Source organism: Strix aluco, chromosome 2 (genome assembly GCF_031877795.1).
Source record: "Strix aluco isolate bStrAlu1 chromosome 2, bStrAlu1.hap1, whole genome shotgun sequence".
NCBI lineage: Eukaryota > Metazoa > Chordata > Aves > Strigiformes > Strigidae > Strix > Strix aluco.
This window is the reverse complement of record NC_133932.1, coordinates 49,751,344-49,776,243: the sequence shown is the minus strand read 5'-3', so window position 1 is coordinate 49,776,243 and position 24,900 is coordinate 49,751,344. Positions and strand designations below refer to the sequence as shown.

Here is a 24,900-nt window from a genome sequence, read left to right as displayed (position 1 = left end):
GGAGAAAAAAAAAAAAAAGAGAAAGCTATCAAGGCAATATCAGCATGTAATCCTGATGACAGAGCATTACACTGGATGCTGCACACAACTCCTTCCAGGAAGAGAAACAAAGGTTACAGGAGTAGCAATTCCCTGCTGCAGGACTGCAGAAAAACCTCAATGAGTATTTCATTATTCATGGCAGGGTTTAAAAGACAGTGCTTATAAGCCCTGGCTCAGCTAGAATACGCACACACACAAGGACACGCAGCAGACCCAGCCCTTCTGTGCTGTAGTATCAAAACAGTGTCTGCGTAAGCCTAGAAAACCCTCGGATCCTGTCCCACAGGGGACACACAGACAAATCATAAAAGTGTGTCTGAATATATTTTTGGCTTCCCACATTTCTATGCTGCTCAGCATTCTTCTTGAGTCTAGCCCAGATCTGCAAGTCCATACATATATTCTCTGGAGGTCTTACAAAACACTTTGCCTTCTCAGAGCAAGCATAAAAACCCATGGCTTTAAATTTCTGAAACTATTACAACTTAAAATGTTGGAGCAAAAAAAAAAAAAAGGAAAGGGGCCACAGTCTAGATGGCCTGAACCCCAGGCATGCGAAGGTCACAGCAGTGGAAGGAGGGTCTCGGTGCAAAATGCAACTCAGTCTTCGCCTCATCTTTCAGTTCATTCAAAACCTTCACCACTTCTCTATCAGTAAAGTTTCAAAAAGCCACTCCGTATGGGAGCCACACTGGCTGTTTCAGACACAGATGTGGGAGAACGTGTTGCAGCTCGGGGGACTGCAATCACAACGAAAACAAGCAGCATTCATAGGGGTCACGGAGCTGTAGCATGAAGCAGTTCAGCAGCAACCTTATAGATCTCAGTAATACCTAAAGAGCTGCTGTTTTCTCCAGTGAGCACCACTTGGAGAAGTCTGGAGCCAATCACTGTCTTCAAGGAAAAAAATTTCCTGCAAATCATATCTTGTCTCCAGTGAAAACACCATTATATCATCATCAGCCTGAAGAATGTGGAAAGAATTCCCATAGTAACAAGTATTTTAGGTTTATAACATAGGTGTGACCAGGCCTATCTATTGACAAATATATTTCTCAAATATTTTCTCCTGGTTCCTAGAAGACGCTCAAGCTGTCTAGAAGAGTGCTACCTGGTACAAGTCACAGCTGTGCTGGGTACCATGCTAACAAGTGAAGATATACATGGTCACAGTTGCAGAGCACATTTTTCGGTCAGCCTAGAGAGATCATATGAATGATAGATACCTTGCAACCACTGTCTGTGACACTGATCAATACCAACAGCCGAGACAGTGTTAACACTTTGTAGGTGTCCTGGGATAGGTCTCAAGTTTCCATTTTCTACTCAACAAGGTTCCCATCTTCAACCCATAACTGTCTTTCAGCGCTGTTGTCACACTTTGTTCCTCAGCACAGACAAGTCTGCTACTGCCCGGATAAGACTGTACTAGTATTCTTTCCGAAAACGTAGACTAATTTAGATTGGAAAGGAGGTCATCTGGTCCACAGACCTCACCACCATCACCCTCTGCTTAATTACTGTCAGTGGAAAAGAGCTGCAAGTAGAGGCAGTCGATTTAAGACAAAAATTAAGAAAGATGTGTGGGAACTATCAACTATTTAAAAATTAACTACCTGCCTCTCAGGCTGGGAGAATCAGGAGATGAGGCACTTGCCATAACGGCATCAGGACACAGTCCCCTGAAAGAAAGTTGAGTTTGACGCCAAGCCCTGCGTGACCAATCCTTTGCTGTAGATGATCCCACAGGACCCCTGCCATTCCCTGCGACGCCTGGGGGCATTCCTGTGCCCTGCTCTGCAAAGGGAAGTGGCAGCTGCTCCTCACCAGGACTGCCTGGTGTTGAAAATCCTACAGGAGTCCTCTTAGCTGCAACTTTGTGCTCTCACAATCAGGCACTCTGTGGAAACATTGTCTTTATTTTGTTGGTTTATTTATAAAAGATAAACACCTCCTGGGAAAGGCAGGCAGGCAAAACACAAATCTATGTCCTTTCTCCATTTATTAAGAATAATGAAAAGCAAATAAATGCTTTGCAGTCAAACATGATCTTATTCTGGTACTGTATTTGTACACTAGGTGAGTCTCACAATGAGGTCTCAGACACCTGCATGTTGTGTGCATCTGTATTTCTCTCTTCTTCCATATTTGTGCATAACATATTTAAGATAGGGACAATGCAGTCACAGGAGAAAGCAGAAATCACTCTTGTAAACACATCAGTAGTCATGGAATTTCAGATCCTAAAGAGAGAGTTGATCATTTCAATACCATAAACCATCACACTCCCCAGTGGCAATGTATTTCTAGCATCACTAAGATACTACATATTCTTCCCACAGTTATTTTCTTCTGCATCTGTACACCTTGTTTTCTGTAGCCATTTCATTGTGAATGGAAAGACAGTCAAGTACCAGCGGTACACTGAGAGGGAAACATTCCATGAAAGCCTCGTGTCACTTTCTGATCTTGTTGCTGCAATTTTAGGAAGAGGAGGTGGCCAGTTTGTTTGCTTTATAACATGCAGGAAAAGACTGTAACTATGCGCTGCAGCCTGCTACATTTTCTACAACATCTCAAGACCAGAAGGAAGTGAATAATGCAAAAAAATATATAGAATATCTTCTTCATTATAGATGTGAGGTGTGCTGAGTACTATTTGCTGGTCAGTAATCAATAACTTGAAGAAGTGGTTGACTAAGACATTTATTTGCAAATTTCACAGAAGTGACAGGGCTTGTTAAAGAGCACTGCAATGGAGAGTTTGAGCAAGTCTGACATTAGAGGAAAATGCTGCCCATTGTTTGTAAATGTATGACCAAAAGCCCATTCAAGTTGCTGTAATATCTGGTGCAGTTCTGATATTGTACTCTAGGTAACTGATAATCACATTGCTTCAAAAGTGATTACCAGGAGTTATCTGTACAGCTAGAGAGGGAAAACTTCTATTATGTGTCTTCAGAGGACAGTTACAACAACCTGATGCAAATATGCCTGCCCTTCTTTCTTTCCCTTTACAAAACCATCCCCTGCAACGCTCCTTTTCCTCCCCCTATAATTTTCCAGTGAAAGACATCCCTAAAGCCTCTTCTGTTTATTTTAATAATCTCAGAAGCATCTTTATCTTGATCTGAGGGCTGCTTTTCTTTGTGACCTGTTCCAATTGAACAACCCATTAAACTAGTCCATTAGTCCTTCTTGAAGCGCATATCCTCTGTAAACACAATTTTGTCATAGCAGCACTGTAGTGGTTTAGTCCCTGCCGGGGTCTGAGACAACGCGGCCGCTGCCCCTCCCCCACAAAGGGAGTGAAATACAAAGCCCCGAGGCTGAGATAAGGAGAGGTTTAATACAACAGTGCAACAGCAACACAGCAAACAACAACAATAACAATAAGAATAACAGTAATAGCAATGAACAGAGCAAAATATCTACCAATACAGCAGTGAGAACAGAGCAAAATCCCATAGTACACACGGTAACCAAGTGTCCGCTTCGGCGCCAGGATGTGACGTCTGCAAGGTATCTGAATAACCCAGCTAGAGCTCCCCCCCCACTGCTGGGGAAACTTAACCCTATCCTGGCTAAACCAGGACAAGCACAAAGACCCCAAGCCTCAGCCCAGCAGCTAAGGGTAGCTGGCTGACTTTCTTTCTCACCATAAGCATGTATTGGCAGCACCACCAAATTCTTCACATCATCCATAACATTCATGGTACTAGGGGGTTCTCAGCATAATTTCTTAGTGTGACTTCTCACAGTAACAGCCTGTCTCTTGAAGATGACTACTACTGCACCATTTGTTTTCTGGATAGGAAGTAAACCTGCTCGAATCATAAGGAGAAATAATTAAAATACACCTAAGGAAATTATTTTTAAGTAAGTAGCACCAATTGTGTGAGTTTCCACACATACACATAGTCTAACACACAAATTTAGGGGGAAGCTTAGTAAGTTGAAGAATGTCACTGTTCCAGAAACTGCAGTAAAGTCCTAAAAAGCAGAGAATTCCACTGTCTTTTTACTCTCCTGATTTCAGTCACAGGTCCTATAATACTGATTTTGTCCCTATACTTCCAGTTGTTGTAGATGGTGGGTGACTAAGATTTAATTCACAGCTGTTTATGCTAGCATGTGTTGAGACAAATCTGTAAAGGTGAATTGAGTGCATTCATTTAAGTCTCAAACATCAAAGAAACTAAGAGGAACCTTAAACATACTGCTTTTCAAAAACTAATTTTAAAGCCAGTCTCATATTTTTGATCATTCTGACCTGGAGGTAACTCAAATCATTCTCTCTTTGTCTAACCTTCAGCCTTGCTCACTATCCTTCCTATGTGCTGAATAAGAAAGGAGACCGACGGATCAATTACTTAAAGTCTGTTGTAAAATGCCTGCATGCCTTTTATAAGATTCATATTTGTTATGGAGGATGGTCAGTACAGCTATGTATCGTGTAGTGGGGATGTAGCAGAAAGATTAATTCTTGGAAGTAATTCAGCCTGACGGATAAGGTATGTATGTAGATACAGCCAATATATCAAACAGTATCCTGCAGAGTAAGATAGACAAGGCTGTTTGCACACCCATGAGCAATACCAAGTCCTGAGCTGGCTGAAGAAGCAAAGAAGACACCACATCCAAATACTGCTTTAATTGCTCTCTCCAGTCCCACCTTTCTTCAAAGAGATAAGCAAAGCACAGTCCAAAGACTGACTGAAGTCTGCACAGGGTTTTGACCCCTTCCAGCTCAACTGTTCCTAGTTTCGCTTTGTCAAAGATCTCTCTTCAAAATGTGCTCTTCTGTACTGATACAGTACAGCTCCCGTGCTCCCTATAAACCAGGCAAGTTTGAGAATCCTTTTAAATTTAGAAATCCCACAATGCAAATGTCACTTCAACCAATTTTTTGAAGCCTTATTATTTTTTTCCCTGGGATTCTTAGTGTCTTTGCATTGCCATGCATTTCATGCTGTCCTAACAGATAAGTAGTTAAAAGAAAGGCCAACTATTTTTTTAAAAAAAGGGGGGGCTGTGAAAACCATACAACAAAGTAATTACAAATGGGGTACTGCTGTAGAATTCAGTTTTCAAGACACAGGAGCAAGGGAATAAATCAAATAACTCAGACTGTCCAAGGCAATATGATGGAGTGTGGAATTTTTGGCATGTAACAGTCGCATGATGAATGAAAACACAAACAAAAATCAATGGCTGAGTTGCTCAAAGAACAAATTTTCCCTAGCAGTAAAAAGACTTGAATACTGGCTGCCAGCCTAATTTCATTAGGAAATGCATTCCAATTAATGGAAGCTCTGCAAACAAGAGATAATTACTAAGGCGAGACAGAGGAAAAGCCTTACAGCCTTACAGCTTCTCTTCTTTGGTTACAGCTTGACCTTCTCTCCTTTCAATTCATTTAAGGTGTGGGTTGTTGGGTTTCTGCAAGTGTATTTCCCAAACCCTCCTTGTCATTCCTGCTGCACAGGACTCTCCTTGCCTGCTCCTGACATCAGCCTTGTCCCACACACACACTATACACTGGGAAGTTTCCCATGCTGGGGAGGGATGTGTTTGTTCTCACACCTCTGTGTCTGAATGCCAGTTGTGCCATTATTCCTGTGCTACTTGTTTATATTCATTTTGATGCTACATTTCCTGTGCCAAATTAAATACTGGCACAGACAGGTGCCTGAAATCAAAGTTGTGCCTGCTTATGCCCTGGTGGATTTAGTTTTTCAGTTCCATGATTTCATTTCCCAGGAAAACAGCAATTATGTAACCTCAGTAGAAACAGATGCCAACAATATTAAACCCTCACAACTGCACTCCTTTCACCTCAAGGGCTTCTTTCAATGGGAGGATGGAAAGTTTCTTAAAACCAAACAAGCAACACAGACCTTTTGTTTTAACAGACGTGCTTCCTTATTCTATCTGCACGTAGGCAGAAACTTGAGGCATGTTGCCTCCCTCACGTCATCCTTGAATGCTGTGCACTTACGAAGTGACTTTACCACATCTCTCTCACAATCAATATTGGCCTTGACCCAGAGGATATAGGGTGGCTAGCCCATTGTAATGGCTTGCAAAGTAGAGCCTTCTGCAGAGCCCAGCAGCAAGGATGTGTCATTCCCGAAGTCCCACCACTGTGTACCAGAGAATGCTGCTGCCAGGGACAAAGATGCTTTGCAGGAGCTGCATCCTGCTTGGGTTTTTACACCCCACTCTGCGGAAAAAAGTTCAGTTGCATCCATTTATAAAACAAATAAATCCCAAGCAACTTCAACTCCATTCTCTCACTCTCTCTTTGATGTCCAGCACAAGATGACTGTCTGCAGTCATATCGACTGCGATGCCAGCTCACATGGGCCAGCGTCAGGGCCACCACCTAGGTTCCAACGTCCAGCTGTGGCAGCCGAGAGCTCAGCACTAACAGTCCCATGCAGTGAGGGTGCCCCCAGTGCTGGGCTCCCTGATGTCTTCTGGGCTGGCACTAGCTAGCTTGGGTATGGAAACATATGGGCAAGCCTATACCAAACCAACAGCAACAAAAGCATAGAGGCAACCCTACTGCTTCTGGAGACCTAAACGTCAGTGGGTCATCCACTTAACTGCCCGTTTATATTTAACCTACCTCTTCAAAAACTTCAAGTGTCTGTCCAGAGCCACCACATGGCATTACATACTTACAGTACCTTCATTAACAGGAAAAAAAAAAAGAGTACACAGAGAAAAAGCACTGGGTTTGTGGCAAGGCATAAAAGCCTAATTTACCAATGCTGATAGCTTGAGTCAGTGATTAAAAAAAAAAAAAAAAGACAAAAAAATCAGACTATATCACAGAAAGCAGTAGTACTACATTAACTACTCTGAAGCCAGACAATGCCTGTTTCCAGAGGCTGATCAACACACTATATGTGTTTTAGACATGGTGTGGTATTTCCAGCTCCGTGGTTCTGAAGTGTTGGGTCAGACGTGTAATGTATCTTTCTCTCCCATTGTGGCAATACGAGATCATCATTTTAAAGGTCTCCCCTGGCATGGCTGCCAAGCTGTTTGTCTGAGCTGCAGTGGTATTTTTGGAGACAAAGACTTGGACGCGGTGCGGGACAGGTGGCCTGGCAGCAGTGGTAGGAAGCTATCAAACCGTGCAGCGTACATTTCAAAACACAAACCAGAGGGAGAGGAGATAAATCATTTACTGTATTTAACTTAGCATATTGCTACTTTTTGTGACTCATATAGTCTTGCGGAAGACTCCCTGGCCAGGATAAGCCAACTTTGAAGGAAAGACGATGTAAAGTTTACAGACTGTGTGCATTTATGAAGTTAGTGTGCCTAAGTGCGTGGAGGCAGCAGTGAAAGCAACAAAATTAAAGATGGGGAGGAACCTGTATCGCCCCATCTCCCTACACTCTCCCTGGGTTTCAAGGACCCTCTTATGCTTCATTGGTCAAAAATAAACCTGAACCATCCTCCAAAATCTAGCGCAAAGAGGCAGTAGCCATCAAAAACATCAGTACTTCACACTGCACCCGAAGTGCCTGTCCACAGCCTCCTGGGCCAGGCCAGCCCCCACCTGCTTGCAGTGGCAGGGCAGGACACCTGCTGTTGTGTCACCAGGCCGCTCAGCCAGAGCTTGGGAACAGCCATAGCGCAGTCAAGCTGCAAGCGGCCCCAGCCAGCAGCCAGGCACAGAGGAGCCGCTGTACATTCATGGCAGGGCCAAGGGTGTGAGAAAGGCAGGGCTCCGTGGAAAATGCCTCGCTCAGCACCCCTGACCATTTCTTGCCCAGGCCCTGAGCACCGCTACCACAGCAACTGGTACACTCCACACCCAGCCACCCTCTTACTGAAGGTCTCCTCAGCAGCAGATGGGGAAAAGACTTCTGACTGGATTAAAAATGTGGCGATGACTGCCATGCAAAATGGATCCTCCTCTTTCTGAGATACTCACAGTCTCTGACTCAGCATGTCACTACGTATGTACTTCTCGTGTGCTGAGGGCTGTCAGGCACATCTGGCTGGACCACATGTGGTGTGAGATTTGCAAAACGCAGGCACAGTGCACCTGGTTTTCCCTCCCACTCCAATTCAAGTCAAAACATTCCCAAATAGGGGCTTCCCTGAGAAAACTGCACTGCATGGCAATTCTTTCAAAGGTAGGTAGTTTTAATCCAGTTACCAAGACCTATACCAATTGCATGCTCTTCATTTTAAACTGGATTCCTTGAGAAACAGGATTGTCTGAACACTGGCACTTTTGTCCCCATGCTTTTAAATGTGCAGGCTGGTTTCAGCTAAATTTGACAAAAGGGGCAGGTGTCACCAAGCTACCGAAATCCAACAAGCTCCACAACAGATGCAGCCAGGCAGACAAGGGAGGCCCAAATCAGTGCTCCTGTACAAGAAAATATAATCCCATTAAAACAACCACAATGTCAGGTACTGGAGTGCTCACAGGACAGAGAGATTTTATTGCAGCTCAGCAGTGCGTAAAGAACTAGTTAGTCACAGAGTAATGCAAATACAAGACACAATACTATGAAAACCATCTCATGCAGAACTGCCCCCATCTCACAGAACAATTTATGAAAAAAATTAGGATGTCACACAATACTGCATGCCCTACAGCAACTGAAATTATCTTTACAAGACAAACTTTTTTTATAAGTCATCAGCTATACTTAGACATTTTCCCCACTAACTTATATTGTAATCATACATTTACTGATTGTGCCCTCCCTCCCTCTCCTCCACCCATTACGACCTGGTCCAGAACAGACACCAGAATAACCTGCTATCATTTCCAGGGTCATCACAACAAGTGTGCTCTTGCATCTCTCATTCTTTTATTGCAAGATACACTGTTTCCATGCCTGGTTCTCTCTGTCATCTGAGTCAGGAGAATGAATCATCAAAAATGCTATTGTCAAATGCTTTCTATGAATTATGTTCTGCACTGCAGTGGCTTGCTCTGCTCAGAATTCTCTGTTTAGATTATTGGTATTTCTCCCTCGGGATTGCTTTTAAAACCATTGAAACAAAGTCTGATTGTCTCCAAAAGGGGGCAGCCCATTGTAAGCCATTTTAAGGCTTGTTTTTTAATGGGCACGAAAATGAAAGTATAAACCAGTTTGTTAGAACACTGATGTGGGAAAGTAACGTCACCATAGGTAAAAACTCATGTTGTCCAGAAAACCTTACGATAAGACTGGGAGATGTATTTTATGTAGATATTACATAATTCAGCAACATCTAATCAGTGGGATACCAGCAAGGTCCAGCAACATACATGTACCAAAACACAATTTTAAGAAATACCATTCCTATCAGATATATATTGCTGTATTTCTCAGTCTAGCTTCATTTCAAGGGCAATAAGGACACATTCTTTAGAATTTTACATCATCAACTACCTGCAGTACAAAAGAGAAGCAAATGTTGATGATCTTTGGTGTACAACTTTATATGCTTTAGCAATTACTGTCAATTAAGAATTCTCTGTGTGTTTTAATCCCTCTGACCCTGACTGGGGTGGGAAATGAAGGTGCTGAGTGACCTAAGTGAACCAAATCTGTGCCTCCTACAAACCATGCAGACACCAAGAACAGATATCCCTACTCATTATTTTGATGTTGAATAATATAAAAGACAAAAAGATGGTAAAATCTAGAAACTAACATGATATAGTTTCAGTCTAGAAATAAGGCATATGGTTTGAACAGTGAGAGCTTATGAAACAAGAAGTCCAGTATAGCAGAAGCCAAAGGATATCTGTCAATTAATTCTTCTTCAAAGCTTCAAAGTATCACTTTCTAAAGACTTAAACTTTTTAAAAGATTTTTTTAAGGTTCCATGCCTGTGACAGACAATTCATCCCACAAATTGAAAGTTATTCCAGTTATTTTCAATTTCATTGGTTTTTCACCAGAATAAGTAGTCATTGGATTGCTCTCCAAAAGCTTATATTAGATCCTCCATCATTTGCCACTGGCAGATCAAAGCTGGATGACTTTCTAGTGATATAGAGTCAAAAGCAAGAATCCCTGCATTCCTTTCATGCTGGAAGTCAGATTAGAGCAATACAGCACCTTCTCTTCTTAGCGTCTACAGAAAGTCCTCATCACCACTTTTTCTTATGCTTAACCAGATATTAAAACTAGGTCTTAATGAAAATGGCTTCCTAAGATAATTAATTATTCCTTTAAACAATGCCATCTTTAGCTTGTCAGGGAAGAATATAATTTCCTACCAAACTCCACCAATGCTGATTTTTTTATAAAGACACTGAAACAGATAATATATTATGAGAAAATAATTATACCAGGCCTTAGGAATGGAAAAATTGGAAAAATCAAAAGTGATAACATTTCCAGTGTAATGACTGTAAGGAGAACAGAAAATGGCATAAAGTATATCAATTTTCATGACAAAGACTGTAATGAGAAAAAGTGCAAAACTAATCTGCTCCAGAAGTCTGCCCTATCAGTTCTTGCATCAATTATCTATTCCAAACATGTAGACAAGAGTTTCTGTCTACAGAGCTATCTGTATCCACTCTGATAGTTAATCCTGTTGTCTTGTAGTTCTCCCTGGAGACTTGAGGATACAAAGTGTTATGTCCCTGTGTAGTACTGCTCAGATATAGTCTAACCATTTCACTCATCAAATCCTTGCCATGTGTGTATCTCCTTGAAGAACACGGAGGACAAAAATCCCGTCTCATCCACATATTGATTTCATTCCAAGATGATATAGCAGGAGCTCGACTTGCAGATCTGTCTTACTCTTTTGCAGCTACTTCCACCAACACGCTCCCTGCACAGCAGGAGGCTGAATCGACAGCTTTAACTCGTCCTCACACTATCAGCTACTTAGTGAAATGTTCTAGGTCATGAACATTTGCAAATTAAATGTCATAATGCCTTGTCTAAATTACCAGATAATCAGATCACTCCTCTTTTTGTGAAAACGACATACCTCAACTGATATAGAAATTAAAATGCAATAAATAGGATACAGTCTTTCCCACCTGTGCAGTACCGTTGGACTATGGGATTCCCTCTGCTATTTAAAGTACCTAGTTTCTAAAGGCCGGTAATTCTTCACTGCACTCTGGTTTTGTTTGTAGTCTGGTAAGAGCCTCTTTTTTGCTTGCAAAAATACTTCTTTTGTGATCTTCACCTGTTTTTTGAGTGTGACAGTGTTTGCAATTTCTTTTAATCTTTTGTAGTTTATTCTTTGAAATTAGCATTCCAGGTTGTAGAAATAAAAAGCACCTCATATACTAACTTCAGAGCGTCCATTTATTTATAGCTTGTGCATTTTACTCATTCCTTACTAGGCATCTTCTTTATTTGGGCATTCAATTGCACAATTTCATCACATGCAGAACTCTTCATTACATGGTGTTCAGATCAAACAGTAAGCCGCAAAAGATCTTTATAGACAGAGTACACTGCATTTAATATACATGGAATAGGAAATGTTTTGTATATAAACAGCTTTTTAGCCCTAAGTAATATTTTTCCAGAAATGTTTTTTTACAGAACTAATATCTGCTCAATGTTCTACAGATCAATATGCTATTTCCTTTAAAATTATATATATGTAATTTAATATGATAATAATATTTAAACATAAAGCCTTTTCAATGCATTTAACTATTTAGCTTGTCAAGTCTTAAAGAAATTTATCTGACAATGTGATACCAAAATATAGATTTCAGACTACAGTATTCCTTTGAGCAGAATAGATCTTCATATACTCACACAAACACCACTTAGAAGACTTTAGGAGACATTAGGAAACATTTTCTATCCAAAGGCAATTGCATTTAAAAGAAAGAAGCAAAATGTTTTACTGATTCTGATTCAGTGATGTGGAATTACAAAACAGCAGTAGATTCTTAGTTAGTTACAGATAGAAAAGAGTCTTTGTCATATCAGGGCATGCAGAATAGCTATTTCTTTCCCTCTGAAATCTGTAAGTGGGCTGTAAATTAAAAGCAACTTCTGCCCTTTATCAGTCTACCCTCAATTACCACAATCAACAATCTCACCACTTTTTTATATCCTGCTTCTCCCTTTCTGTATCTTCTCTTCATCTTTTAAGAAATAAGGTCTTTGCATCAAGAAAGTTCATCTCTTTGTAAGCTTTTCTGCACGTGGCCATGTAAGACATTCAGTCCTAGACAACTTCTCCAGGAATTACCTTTTCCTCAGTTAATTATATTCTGTTAATACAACATTTAGCTATAAACATATATATGAACACCCATACCCAGGGACCCATCTGTATTTACCTCTCTCTCAGCCAGCCTTGAGCTGGCAACATAAGTCTCCCCGAACTAAGAGAGTGGGTTGGGGTTAAAGCTATGACAGCCAGTGCGTTCTTAGATGTGAACTTGCATCATGAGAAGACACAGTTCAAGCCTCTTTTAAAAAAGCATGCAAAATACACTTTATTTAACACTATTTGCAGATACAGTGTTTGAGCAGCTGAAGGAATAGCTGGAACTGAAGCTCATACGTGCTACAGTGTGACTGCCTGAGCTCCCAGGGCTCTGCCCTGACATAGCCTACCTGCCATGCAAGACCTCATCTGTGCAGATACACTGACAGTGGGGCCCACCCATGTCCCATGGCTATTGCAGGCCTATTGTTTTCATTCAGCTGCTTACAATCACTCATAAGTCTGTCAAGATTCATGAGCACTTCTTAAATACAATTGTGGGAACAGAAGTTCAACTTCCAAGCCATTTTGCTCCATGACAAACAGTGCTGATCTTTAAAGCTTGGAACAAAAAAAAATATTTTTATGACCTCACTGCAGTTCTTTAGTGCTGTGTCCCTGATGTTTGTGGAAAGGGCAAACTATCACATACTGTGCATCTCGCTAACCCTTTCAGTGCTTGCATTTAGGAGTCATCCACAAATAGCTAACCATCATAGAAAATATGCATGCACCTATGGCTGGTCATGTATGCCTATGCCATTGGCATGTATTTCTTTTCCATTGAGGCTGGTCATTCAGCAGCCAGTATGTTTCATACAGATGCTTTAATAACCGAATCTTCAGAGCAGAGGTGTCAGACAGGTGAACAGAAGTCCTCTCAGATGAGTTTGCAACATCTACCAGCAGGCAGGTCACTGGAATACAGACACGTACAGCAGGAACCCTCTTGTCTTCTCAGTGGGGAAACTGATAGTCCTGGCTACGACTGAGACAGCCATGCTCATTCTTTCAGCAAGCCAGAGGAAGACAAAAAGAGATAAGGATGGTAATTTGTAGACTGTAACACTTAAAGACCTGGGCACAAGACTAAGAGATTATTACACTAAGTCCCATTTGAACAACAGACAGCCCTTTATCAGAGGCACCTCCAATCCAGCTGTAAAACAGGAGGGCACAGTTCAGCACAAATTGGGGGTGGGGGGGGGGGGCGCAAAAGAAAGCAACTGGATGTTCTTTTTAAACCTTCTGGGAAATGATCAGCTCTTACAAGAAATTCAATTCGTGCCAAAAATTGTGGAGAAAGGATCATTTTAAGGCATGACTTGAAAGAGGAGAAATAGATACTCCTACTGATGTTACAAACACCTCCTACATGTAAGTGTTGCTGTAACTGCTGGAGAATATAGACTATGCATCCTGTAAGCTGCTACCACAGGTGAACTGAAGACAGGAATTGAACATGAACAATGGGTAGGCTTTCAATGCAGTAACTGGAATACGAAAATAAATGCAAGTATTTTTATGGTCATTGGAAAAAAATGTAAATCTGTTCTTGAGAACAAGCATGGAGGGTCACATTTTCTTGTTTATAGTTTTATAAATTTAAAAAAAAAAAAAAAAACCCAAAACTCTATTTGAAAAAGAACTTATCATCACAGTTTTAAAAAACATTCTTAGTATATTCCTAAAGCAGGACCTGAAATTTGGTTATGAATTTGCACTTGGGTACTTCCCAAATTCTGTATTTAGTGGTGTCATCAGCATGGTCCAATGGATACAAAAGCAGCTTGGGATTCACAGATACTAGTCCTGGCTCTGCTTCTAGGTGATCTGGGCATGTCATTTCAAAGTCCTCTGCAAAGCAAGCCAGCTTCATTATTTTTAATTTTAGTAGGATGGAAGGATAAATTCTTTCAGTGGACAAAAGTGATAGACAAAAGGTACGTATAATTACTAATTTTACTAATTTTATATGAAATACCTGGATTCAATTGAATAGCATTTTTCATTGCTGTGTTTTAATTAGCAAAAAGGTGAAAAACATTCAGGTAAACATTAGCTGTTCCAGATGCAAGACTTTTTCATGCTTTACTTCCAGAGCCCTGTCAGTAGTGAACAGCATAAGCAGAAAATGGACAGATACTCAGGGCTGTACTTAAAATGTGATGGACTTTCTAAAGATCAAACTTCTAAATTTTACTGATTCTTGAGAACATGGAACAGAACCTATTTCTGTACAGCTGAGATCCCCTTGGCTAACCATGAGGTCTAATACTGAAGCTGCTTTTGCTTTCTGTCACACACCATTTCAACATTAAGAAATTTCAGTATAATCTTAAGCAATCACAGCCTTGCAGAGTGCCACAAAATTCTTTCTAAGGGCAATAATATAAACACAGTCACAGGCAAACTCTCTACCAGGGTTTTGGCAAAACCACTGTTAAAAGCAGTCCAGAATCTCATCCAGACCAGAGTAAAAATTTCATCTTAGCCCCTTACTGCATTTAGCCAATTCAGAAACGTTGCCTGAGTTGAGCACTACTTTCAGCTGCTCTAGTTACAGGCCAAAACCAGCTGCATAGAGAACAGAATGAATACGTAAATCAAATTCCCAGTGTCTTTGTCCTGGCAATTTAAGAAGTCTCAAGTAACAGGGTAAGAGAGCAACAGGAGAGAGGACTGCAGCATATAGGCATCTCCTAGGTTCTAAAATATACGTGGGATTTTCTCTGCTTTCATTCTTGACAATAAAAACTTTAACATAAAGCCAATTCTTTAATATAAATTCTGAGCAGAGCAAGAGACTAAATTGAGTTTCACCCACATTCAGAGGTCTGAATAAAGCTTCGAAGTTCTCTAAACAATTAAACCCTTGGAGAAAGATGCTCCTCTCAAAAAAAGGGGAAAAAAGACTGAATTTAGGTAATATTTTCTTACATAACAGGAGCCCTCTAAGAGTTCAGATCTGAAAAACACAAGTCTTCCCAGAATCACAGCCCTTTTCAACTAGAATTTCTCTTTAAATAAAGTTCGTACTGATATTAATATTTCAATGGTCAGTTTACCTCCCTGTTATAAAGGCAAACCTTGCTTGGGTCCAGTTTTGCTTTCCAAACACTGCATTTTGTTATGCCTTTGTTGGCTACACTGAAGAATGCCTTGCCATATGATGAACCAGAATCAGTACATAAATGGAGCAAGAGATTCTGAGCCACCCTTCTTCGATAAATCCAGCAGACAGTGACCTTGGGGTTCAATTTTCCCGAGTCCTTTACTGTCATGACACTATTGAATCCCTTTTCTCCTTTCTAAAATCAATACCATTTGCATATGCAAATATTTCTCTACCCTTACTCAGCACTGCCAAGCACACGTCCAAGAGTCAGTAGGTCACTAAAACCTCACTCATGGTACACTACAGCTTGCACCCACTTTACGAACACTGACAGATCACTTTGCATCAGACAGCTATCCTCTTTCTTCAATTTCCCATAGCCCTGTGGAAAACTGATATTGTTACCATCTAGGTCATCAATAAAGTGCTAAATAGTCACTGCTAATAACAAGTTCTTACAGGATCCAACAGAAAGACGCATACTCAGTGAGGATTCCCCATTTACAGTCATGTTTCATAGCCTGTCTGCCAGCTTTTAGTCCATTTAAGAAGCATTGAATCGATTTCATTTCAGTCTAGTTACTTGATCAAAAAATCATGCCTCACAGAAGCATATTACATATTACTTCAACATGATGGCATTGATGGAACTGTATTTGTTATCTCTCAAATAAGAGAATAAAGAAAGGAATAAAGAGTCAGGTTGATAAAATCTATTTTCCAAAAATCATGGGTGACTGGTCTTAACAAATGATAGGAAGTTTAAATGTAGGAGAATTTCATTTGCTACTTCCAGGACCAGAGCCAAATTGATAGGCTTGCAATTATCTAGAAGATTCCTTTTTAAAACATTGGTGACAAATTCCCAAGTTCTCTGTAATTTCTCCGTGTTTCAAAGCATATTGAAAAATTCAAACTGCAGAACCTACAGAACTCTCCAGTGAATTCTGTAAAAACTTCTGGATATTAGTTGTCAGGTCCACATGTTTAAATAAGCCTAATAGTAACAGTTCACACAGCAGTGCAACAGTAGTTCACACAGTAGCACAGCAGCACAGCAAAGGTGGAGCAGGGTGCTATACACTTCATGATCCCCATCAGCAGAGGTGCAGCAGCCGGTCCTTTGCTGACGCATGAAGAGAAGTAATTCAATGACTACTTCATTCTAATTCTAATGGACATTTTTGACCCAGCAATGGCCCATTCTTTTGTTCAGACTACTCTTGTTCTTACTATGCTTCTTTAAAATAAATTTTAAAAAAGCAAGAAAAAGATATTTCATCCATAATTCTATTCGCCTTTGAGATTTTTGTGTGCCTTTTTCCATTTCCTGAAACCCTTAACTTTTATTTTATAAAACCTTCACATCCCTACCTTCTCACTTTGGGATTTCCACAGTAATAATTTTTCTTCGTTGGGTTTTCTTTGTCTTTTTGGTCATCAAGTTTAACATTCTCAGACAGAAAAAAGAAAATGTTTTACCATTTTTTTTTGTCTTGAAACTTGTTTTCAGCACTGTGAAATTGGTCATTTTCATAAACCAGTGAGAATAGGGACTTGAATGTATTTATTACCAAAAAAAAGAATAAAATCATGATCACTTATGCCTAATTAGCTACTCATTAGTGATTTGCCTGTCACACAGAGATACACTGTAGGAGAGGAAAAGCTGTGGTATTGCTGACTGCAGCTACCACAACACTCGATGCAGAACTACATCGCCAAGGAAAATCCTTACGTGCATCCTCCAGAGTCCCCTTCTCTGCTGTTGAAAAATTCAACTGCAAGACACTGCTGACACGGCACAGATGGGGGCTTCTTGCTGGCCACACCACTCAGCTCCTCAAAGAGTGGCAGCACGGACCATATGGACTCCTGGCTCACCCTGCAGCATCCCTGCACGGCGGGTTTCTACACAACGTGCTTTGTAATGGTCCTCCATACATACAGCAGAGCAAGTCTGCCTGCAACCCTCTGTCCAAGGAAAGTTAAGTAGATCCCCACTAAATCTAGGCATATTTTCTTGACTCTGGCCAGCTGGAGATACACACTAGACAGCAACTTGAATGGCATTTTCAGGATAAAATCCCAAAACATAAATGCAAGATCAGGACCCAAAATTCAATATCATAAGCAGATCCAGTGAGGAAAACAGATCCTTAACCAGTATGCATAAGACTCTACAGTGGAAGGGCTATATTTATTAGTGGTAGCTCATCATTTATACCATGTCCCAGGACTATTCTTTCTGCCATACAAAAATCCAACAAGCCTTTTTGCTTTAGCAAAGGAAAGAGTCATTTGCTAGATGTCAGTGGACTGTGTTTTCTGTTCTTCTGCAATAGCTATTCTCTGAAGGCTTAAACTGATTGTTCTTTAACCATAATGTTGTTAAAGAAATGCCAGGAAGTTTATTCGTGGTTTATTAATACTGCAGAGGCCCCAAAGCAGCAAGATAATGTCCAGACTTCCAAAAAACAGGCTTGCCAACCATCCCCTTGGCCAGTTTCCAATTAAAGGAAGAACATGACAGCCAAGCTGCAGCTACAATGACTTTAGAAAGCACTGAAAAAAAGTAGAACTATCCAAGCCACAGAGCCCTACTCCAATTTTATACACACCAAAAAAAATAAAAACAAATGCCACTTGCATTTCATTCGTACCACCACACAAAGTCCAGACTGGGTCTCTAAGCATATTTCTTTCCCAAATGCTTTTTCAGAGTTCAGGTTAGTGTTCTGAGACCAAAAGGCAAAGCCACTATCGCACTGCAGTACACTGCTTCATCCTACCATAAGCTTTTTTCCCTGCAAAATATTGATAATTCTGTCATCTGGGTTCCTCTTATCTTTTTGATAAATGAGCCTACTGCCTTCCTAACCTATTAAGGCATTTATTCTCTCCTTTACATTTGAAACACTGGGAAACAAGTATCTGACATACCTAAAAATATTTCTGAAGCCCTTCACTATAAAACTATATTGGCAAAGACCAGGTGGACTCAGGTTTGTAGTTTCTGAGATCTCCAAAGTTTGCTTTCTGACACAAAAACACCCGCATTTCCTTCTTCAGGGCTGAACGTCAGTTTCCTTGCAGATTTATGCTGATCTATGGAATGTTACAGAATGAAAAAGGGGTTTAAAGTGTTAGTTTTCCCATGAACAGTAGCTCAGCTTCTTCTGAAGGCACTTTCTATTATTGAGCATTTTGCTTTCACCACATGATACATCAAAGTGCGCTACTGTATTCCTAAATAGATGGAGGCTCACACCACAAAGCTCAGGCAGAGATTCCAAAGGCATTGCAAGGCTGTCCCTCATCATGGTTTGGGGAGATAGGGGACAGGGCACGGGACCTTCAACAGGACAGATGTGCCCACTTCTGAGCATTCAGGACCAAGCCTCTCTGGCTGCTCTTGCCACCAGACAATGCCCCCTCGCTGCTCACTCCTCCATGTTCCAAAGATGAAAGCAGAGACATTTCAGGTGTAATTGCCTGTCCCAGCTGGCTCAGAACTTCAAAAAGGAAGGAAATTCCCTCAATATAAAAGTTGCCTATAGAAGGGTGGCTGCATGGTATTTCTGTTGGATGTACACATTTGTCACTATTTGACATTCAGGCAACCATTTTTCTTTTTTGTAATATATGCGATGTTAGGAATAATGAGTTTACCGTGGCTCTAAGTCCTGTAAACATGAAGTGTTGGTTTTTTTAGAGCATTCTAAAATGTGGAACTGCTTCATTAATGTCATATGATTTAAATCTAAGAACTGGGTATCAGGTTTTGACCTGTAATCTTTTTTCTTCAAAGAAATAAAATTGGCTCTTATCAACTGCACAATCACAAGCAAAAATCTGGGAGCCTGACAGGCACAAGACACTCCCTTTTCATGGTGCACTGTTCCTCACCATCTCAGCATCACAACATTTCCATAGAGCTGTCACAGGGGAGCCTGAGGTAAAGATCCCCAAGATTTATATTAAGCAGGAGTTTGGATGTCAGGAGACAAGTTATTCTTAGGTCTTCCTAATGAGGTCATGAAGAATTTTGTTTTCAAACACAGTATTCCTGATTCCAAAATTATAACTGTAAAGAATCTGATGTTTTCTGGAGTGCATTATCTTTATAGTTATTAATCTAAAACATTCACCTACCAGTGTATGAAGTTAGGCACTTAAAGTCTATATTCAGCTATGTAAGACTGTAGGATGCCAAGTACTGGAAGATTTGTAGATATTTGCTATCATGCTGAAAAATTCATTTATTCATTTAGAAGAGTATTTTAATATTGGGGTTTCATCCCTGCTACCTAGCATTTCACAAATCACATTTTAATACATATTTCTAAATATTTTTAAGGTTCATTTAAGGTGGTGTCTGCCTTTGAATATGTATCCAGCTCTTCTGACATCCAAGATGAAACAACTGTTCAGTAAATTTTGTCATTCAGTTCACTGGAATTGGGATTTCACTTCAAACTTTGGCTTAACAAAACCAGAGATAACATCCTAAGAGTGGATCTAGCACTTACAAAGCGGACAACAATCTGGAGAATTAAGATCTGGTTTATTTATTCAGGAGACAGCCATAGCAGTCTTTCCATGTTCCTCCTGTAATGCACAGGGACTTTTTAGTAAATAGCAGTCCTAAACAATGGAATATCACTTCACAGTGCTAAACACCAATTCACGTGCTATGTATTGTGTTTTCTCCATTCTACTCTAGGCAGTTATGAAAACAGAAACAAACTTGAAACATTTGTTGCTGTGTTATGTATAGCTTTGCTCAGAGTCCCTTTTTTTCATTATTTCTGTGTGCAACTGGGAAGCTTTTCTTGAAGCAGTATTGTTTCTCCCTTGGAAAAAAAAAAAAAAAAAAAAGGCAAGAGAGCAAGAGATGAAGTATTTAAAAGCCTCACATCTTACAGAGTACCCGTAGTTACAAATATGCTATAATTGGCACACTTGTCATTTTATGTAGAAAGAACCAGATGATGGTGGAATCAATTCATGCTAAGAAAGCAGGAATAGGGTTTACAAGAATGCTTACATCTGTCCCTAATTTGCTTGTACATAAACCCACAGTAATCTGCTTTATTGCCAAAATCATATAAAGAAATTGGGCACCGAGCAGCATAGGTAATCTCAAACTGGAGGCCCTCCAGCCTAATTAGACACAAACACCCAGAAGGCCCGAGACTGAAATATGGCATGTAGATTTTGAAATGTTTGAAGAGACAGAACAGTCTCATTAGCAGCCGTCCGAGTGTATGTTTAAGCTTCTGAAGTTCCTTTTTTTGACTGAGGGAAGGAGCAAGCCATGTCTATGCCTGAGGCTAAATACAAGGAAAAGCATCTTGCTCCTTCTGGAATGGCCCCAATCTCTCAGCTCCCACCCCAGCACGCTTCTCCTGGGCTCTGTGCAATTCCTGGCCACTCTCTGCAAAGACATCGCTGCAGTTAGCAACCTGATTTAATATCAATAATGCTGGGAAAGCGAAAACATTATAAGTCATTGAAAAATAAGACAAAGAAGCGATTCTGTGGAGAGTTTAGAGATATTGGTTCATTATTCATTATTTAGTTTATACATTTCTTAAGGAAGCTTGTCATGGAGTTTTGCCAGAAGCCATAAAAAGTGATAATTTTCCTTATTTCAAATCTCTGACCATTTTTTATTTTTCTGGCGTCAAACAACTATTGATGGCTACTTTCTGATTACAAGCTTGTCTCTCTCTGATTACAAGCATGCACCTACTTTGTAGAACGATGCAAAATTATGAGTGAATTAAAGAAGCAGACAGAGGAGAAGTCCATGATAATTTTAAGGCAGAATGGCTGTGGCAGAAAAGGCTATGCATGACACAGAACTGACCTCCATGATGCAGATTTCAGGCACACCCGGGGACAATCTATTTTTGGAAACATAACAACTAAACTAACCAGAGGGTGTGATAGAAATGTTTTTATCAAGTTATCTCCCTCTAAGTTATTTCAGGGAACAATGCAAGGCAACATATTATTTCCTTTTTGAATTGAGTTTTTACATTTTCAGGAAATATCACACAGGCCACAGAATTATAAACAACTTCTGGTTTTAATAAAATAAAGGGAGCTTTGTGCTCCTTTTCTTTTTCTGCTAACACAACACAAAGGAAACACAGGGACACAGCAGAGTCCAGAGATCTTGCGTGCAACAAAAAACTGTGGATAAAGCCTTCTGTTAATTGACATTCAAGGTCAATTTGTATCTTTGTCTGTGATGCTGTGGCCTATTTGCTATTGTTGTATTAGTGCCTGAGGTCGCCAATCAGCCCCATTTTCTTGATAAGTTTTATGGGAAGACTATTTGACATTTAACTTCAGCAGCAAGCGCTACTAAAGCATTACTGTTACAAAACAAGTAAGCAAATTTTAAGTGGGGATAATTTTTTTAAAGAACTTTTCTTAAAGATTTTTTTATGGTTTTAGTTTTTGTAAAGGTTTTTTTTAGAATTTGTACCAGGGCATCCGTTGTTCTATTTTGCCCTTCCCTGTGCTTTAGGTTTGAGATTCAGGGAAAGAAGAAAATAAAGCAGTGGAAGAGGAGTTACTTGGCCACAACATGGCAAGCCTTACAGCGCTGTCCATCTCCGTCTGACCTCAGCCAGCAGTGAATACCAGGATGCCTGGCGCTGAGAGGATGTTTCCTCTCGTGCATCCCGGGGTGAGACCGAAGAAGCATCCCCTCTGGTAGGGGACCCGCAGACTGCTGAGGCAGCAGAGCTTTGGACCGCGGGCAGGCCTGTCTACGGGGGCACGCGCAGACAGACATGAGCTCACCGCCCGCGCAGGAGCCAGCTCCCGTCCAGGAGCCGCACAGCCTCGTTAGAGCAAACCCGTGCCCAACCTGATGCGTCTGTGCCCAGCAGAAGCAGACGAGATTAACCATCAGGCATCCACACGCACGGGCCCTGGACTGAAAGCCTGGCGGGCGCCAAGATGGAGCATGCGGACCGGGCACCCCGGCGGGCAGGGTGCTGAGCGCTCCCGTGTTGACGATGAGGGGAAAAGGCACCGGTGAGGCCGGTGACCTGCCTGCCTCCACTGAGGGTAAATGTAAACAAGAAGGAAATTAAGAGGGAAGCAGGCAAACCTTTGGTGACTGAAGCGGATGGAAGGGGAGACACCGCCTCGCTGGGCCCAGGCCCACGCCAAAGCGAAGCGGGCTGTGAGGGCAGAGGCAGGGGCGGGCGGCGGGGCGGTGGTGGGCGGCGGCGGGCACACACACCTGCTGGAAAGAGCCGCCCGGGCACGAGGAGGCTGGCGGCGAAGCCAAGCGGGATGGCGGAGGCTGGGAGGGGAGAAGCCCCGGTCGGGCAGAGCAGGGTGGCGGGGGCAGTGAGGGGGGAAGCCTGCGAGCCCCGGCCCTGGGGAAATGGGGCCCTTCTCCGGGCTGAGGAGCAGCACCCCAACCGCGAGTGCTCGGGCCACGGGCAGGCGAGGCGGGCCACGGCCCGGGGTAAGCCCCTGCACCTCACCCCAAGCGCTGCCCCAGGTCCCCTCCATCGCCCCGGCCCCCGCCACCGGCAGGACCCCCTTACCTTCCCGCTACGGGCGGGGGCCGCTCCTCGCCTGGCCCCCCCAGCTCCTCCGGCGAGGGGGGCGGCGGGCCCGGCCCGGGGGCTGCCCCGCGGCGCGGGCGGCGGCCGGACCCGCCTGACCCTGCCGGGCCGTCCCCGGCCGGCGAGGCGCTGCGCGGGGCCCGCCAGCGGCGCGGCAGAGCGCCTGGCGGGGAAACCCCAGCTCCCCCGGCCGCCGTGGCGGGCGCCTACCTGTTGCCAGGGAAACCCAGGTGTCTCCTCAGCCGCGGCCTTCCCCGGCGGGCGGCGGGCGGCAGCCCGGCCCGCTCCGCTCCCGCGGCGGGACCCCGGGGGCGGCGGCGGCAGAGAGGAGGGCTGTGAGGGCTCCATGGGGGTGGCGGTGCTTGCGGTTCCCGGGGCCGGGGCGGGCGGGGTGGAAATTTAACAAGCAGCTTTTGGGGGGGGGGGTGTTGGGCTTTGGACAGATTTCTCCCAGTTTGGGGCACAATAAACCCCGCTCATTTATTAAGCTGGGGACTTTCAAAAAGAATAATCGTGATTTGGGTAGGAGCTCCCAGCCCCTGCGGGCCACACTGCACGGGAAGAGCGCTGTATCCAGGCCCTGCTATGCAGGACTCTGCGGAGCAGGTGGAAAAACCATGAGCAGATTTTACCCGGACAAATGGATAACATGGCCTCCCCTTCTGTAGGGAGTTTCTTTGGTAATAAAGGCTTGCAGGCAGGGGTGAGCGGTGGCATGGTATTGACTAGTTCATCTGCAGTTCTCCTATCGTAGCATAAGGGCACGCCAGCATCTGGGAAAGATCGCAGGAGAAATTACGCTGCCACTCAAGAGTTGTCTCCATTCCCTTTAGCTACACAACTATTTTCCTTGGAGTTATCAACTAATCGATTCCAGGAATTTGATGAAGGATCTATGTTAAAGTAACTGTGTGGCTAGCTGAGCTTGCCAGCACCTTCTTGCCCTCGCACTGATCCCCTTGTGCCAGTCCTGGCTGCCTTTGAAGTTTTCTTGTTTGCTGCTTGTTTGCAGCAGAAACGATGAATCTCTCCATCTGGATGCGTGTGGGACTGCTTTACTTCTCAAACCCTGTAGTACTCAGGCTGTAAACTAAAATAATGAGTTACAATAAAAGTAAAAATTAATTTGACAATTTCTGATCATATTTTATTTGTTACAATGAATTTTCTTTTAAACACTGGAAATTAAGTTTTTCTACCCAAGGAGAAGTTTGAAGTTGTTTCGTATATTTCCTGCTTCAAAAAGCAAAAATGAGGCATGACCATATATATTTTGAAGGTATTAGTAAGCAAAAAATGTGTATGGTCTTATTTAATCTAATGTATCAAGATGTGCTGACAATAATGACTTACAAACCATCGTTCACACCACTTACAACTCAAGCAGCTGTGAAATGTCAGAGCAGATATTTTTCTCCCTCAGAAAGGCCAGCTCTGCCAAACTGAAAGTTTCCACGGAAACACACCAGTTTCCCAGAGAATTTTCATTGGAGAGACCCCTAAGGCTTGGGTCCAGAGAGTTTGTTCAAGAGAGAGAGACCTGCGCAGCCCCCACATAGGCCACTGTCCTGGCGCTGGGGGCCCGGAGAAGGCATCACTATCTTATGCCCTTCTGACAACAGTACTGGGGAGCACCCAGCAGAGTGTGGGCAATAGCGGTTTCTGCCCCACAGACCTTTTAATCCAATAAATAATCAACAGATGCTGGGTAGCACTCCGCTATCCCAGCAAAAGCACTTCGGGTTTCAACATGTCTGCCCACTCCTGCATATCACTGGGCTCAAGTCTCTTCTGAAAGTTTAGCCCGAGCCTATCCCGACACAAAACCTGCTTGTAGCAGGACAACTGTCATTAGCTTGGAGGGGAAGAAATGCAGTAAAATTAGAAGACATAAGGACA

General features: G+C 42.4%; 2 long non-coding RNA genes across 3 annotated transcripts in view; one reads left to right on the top strand and one right to left on the bottom strand.

Annotated features, from left to right (window-relative positions):
- The window catches only part of LOC141919329 (uncharacterized), a 92,310-nt gene extending 69,043 nt beyond the window's left edge, over window positions 1–23,267 (bottom strand). The window contains exon 1 of one of the 2 annotated variants that reach the window (XR_012621933.1): window positions 23,212–23,267. This is a non-coding gene — a long non-coding RNA (uncharacterized LOC141919329). Of the gene's footprint in view, window positions 1–22,980; window positions 23,124–23,211 lie in introns of those variants that run through there. The other variant, XR_012621932.1, reaches the window with a different exon arrangement.
- On the top strand, window positions 21,796–24,134 carry LOC141919330 (uncharacterized). The gene is made up of 2 exons (XR_012621935.1): window positions 21,796–22,489; window positions 23,835–24,134. It is a non-coding gene; the product is annotated as an uncharacterized LOC141919330 (long non-coding RNA).
- Window positions 24,135–24,900: the final 766 nt, after the last annotated feature.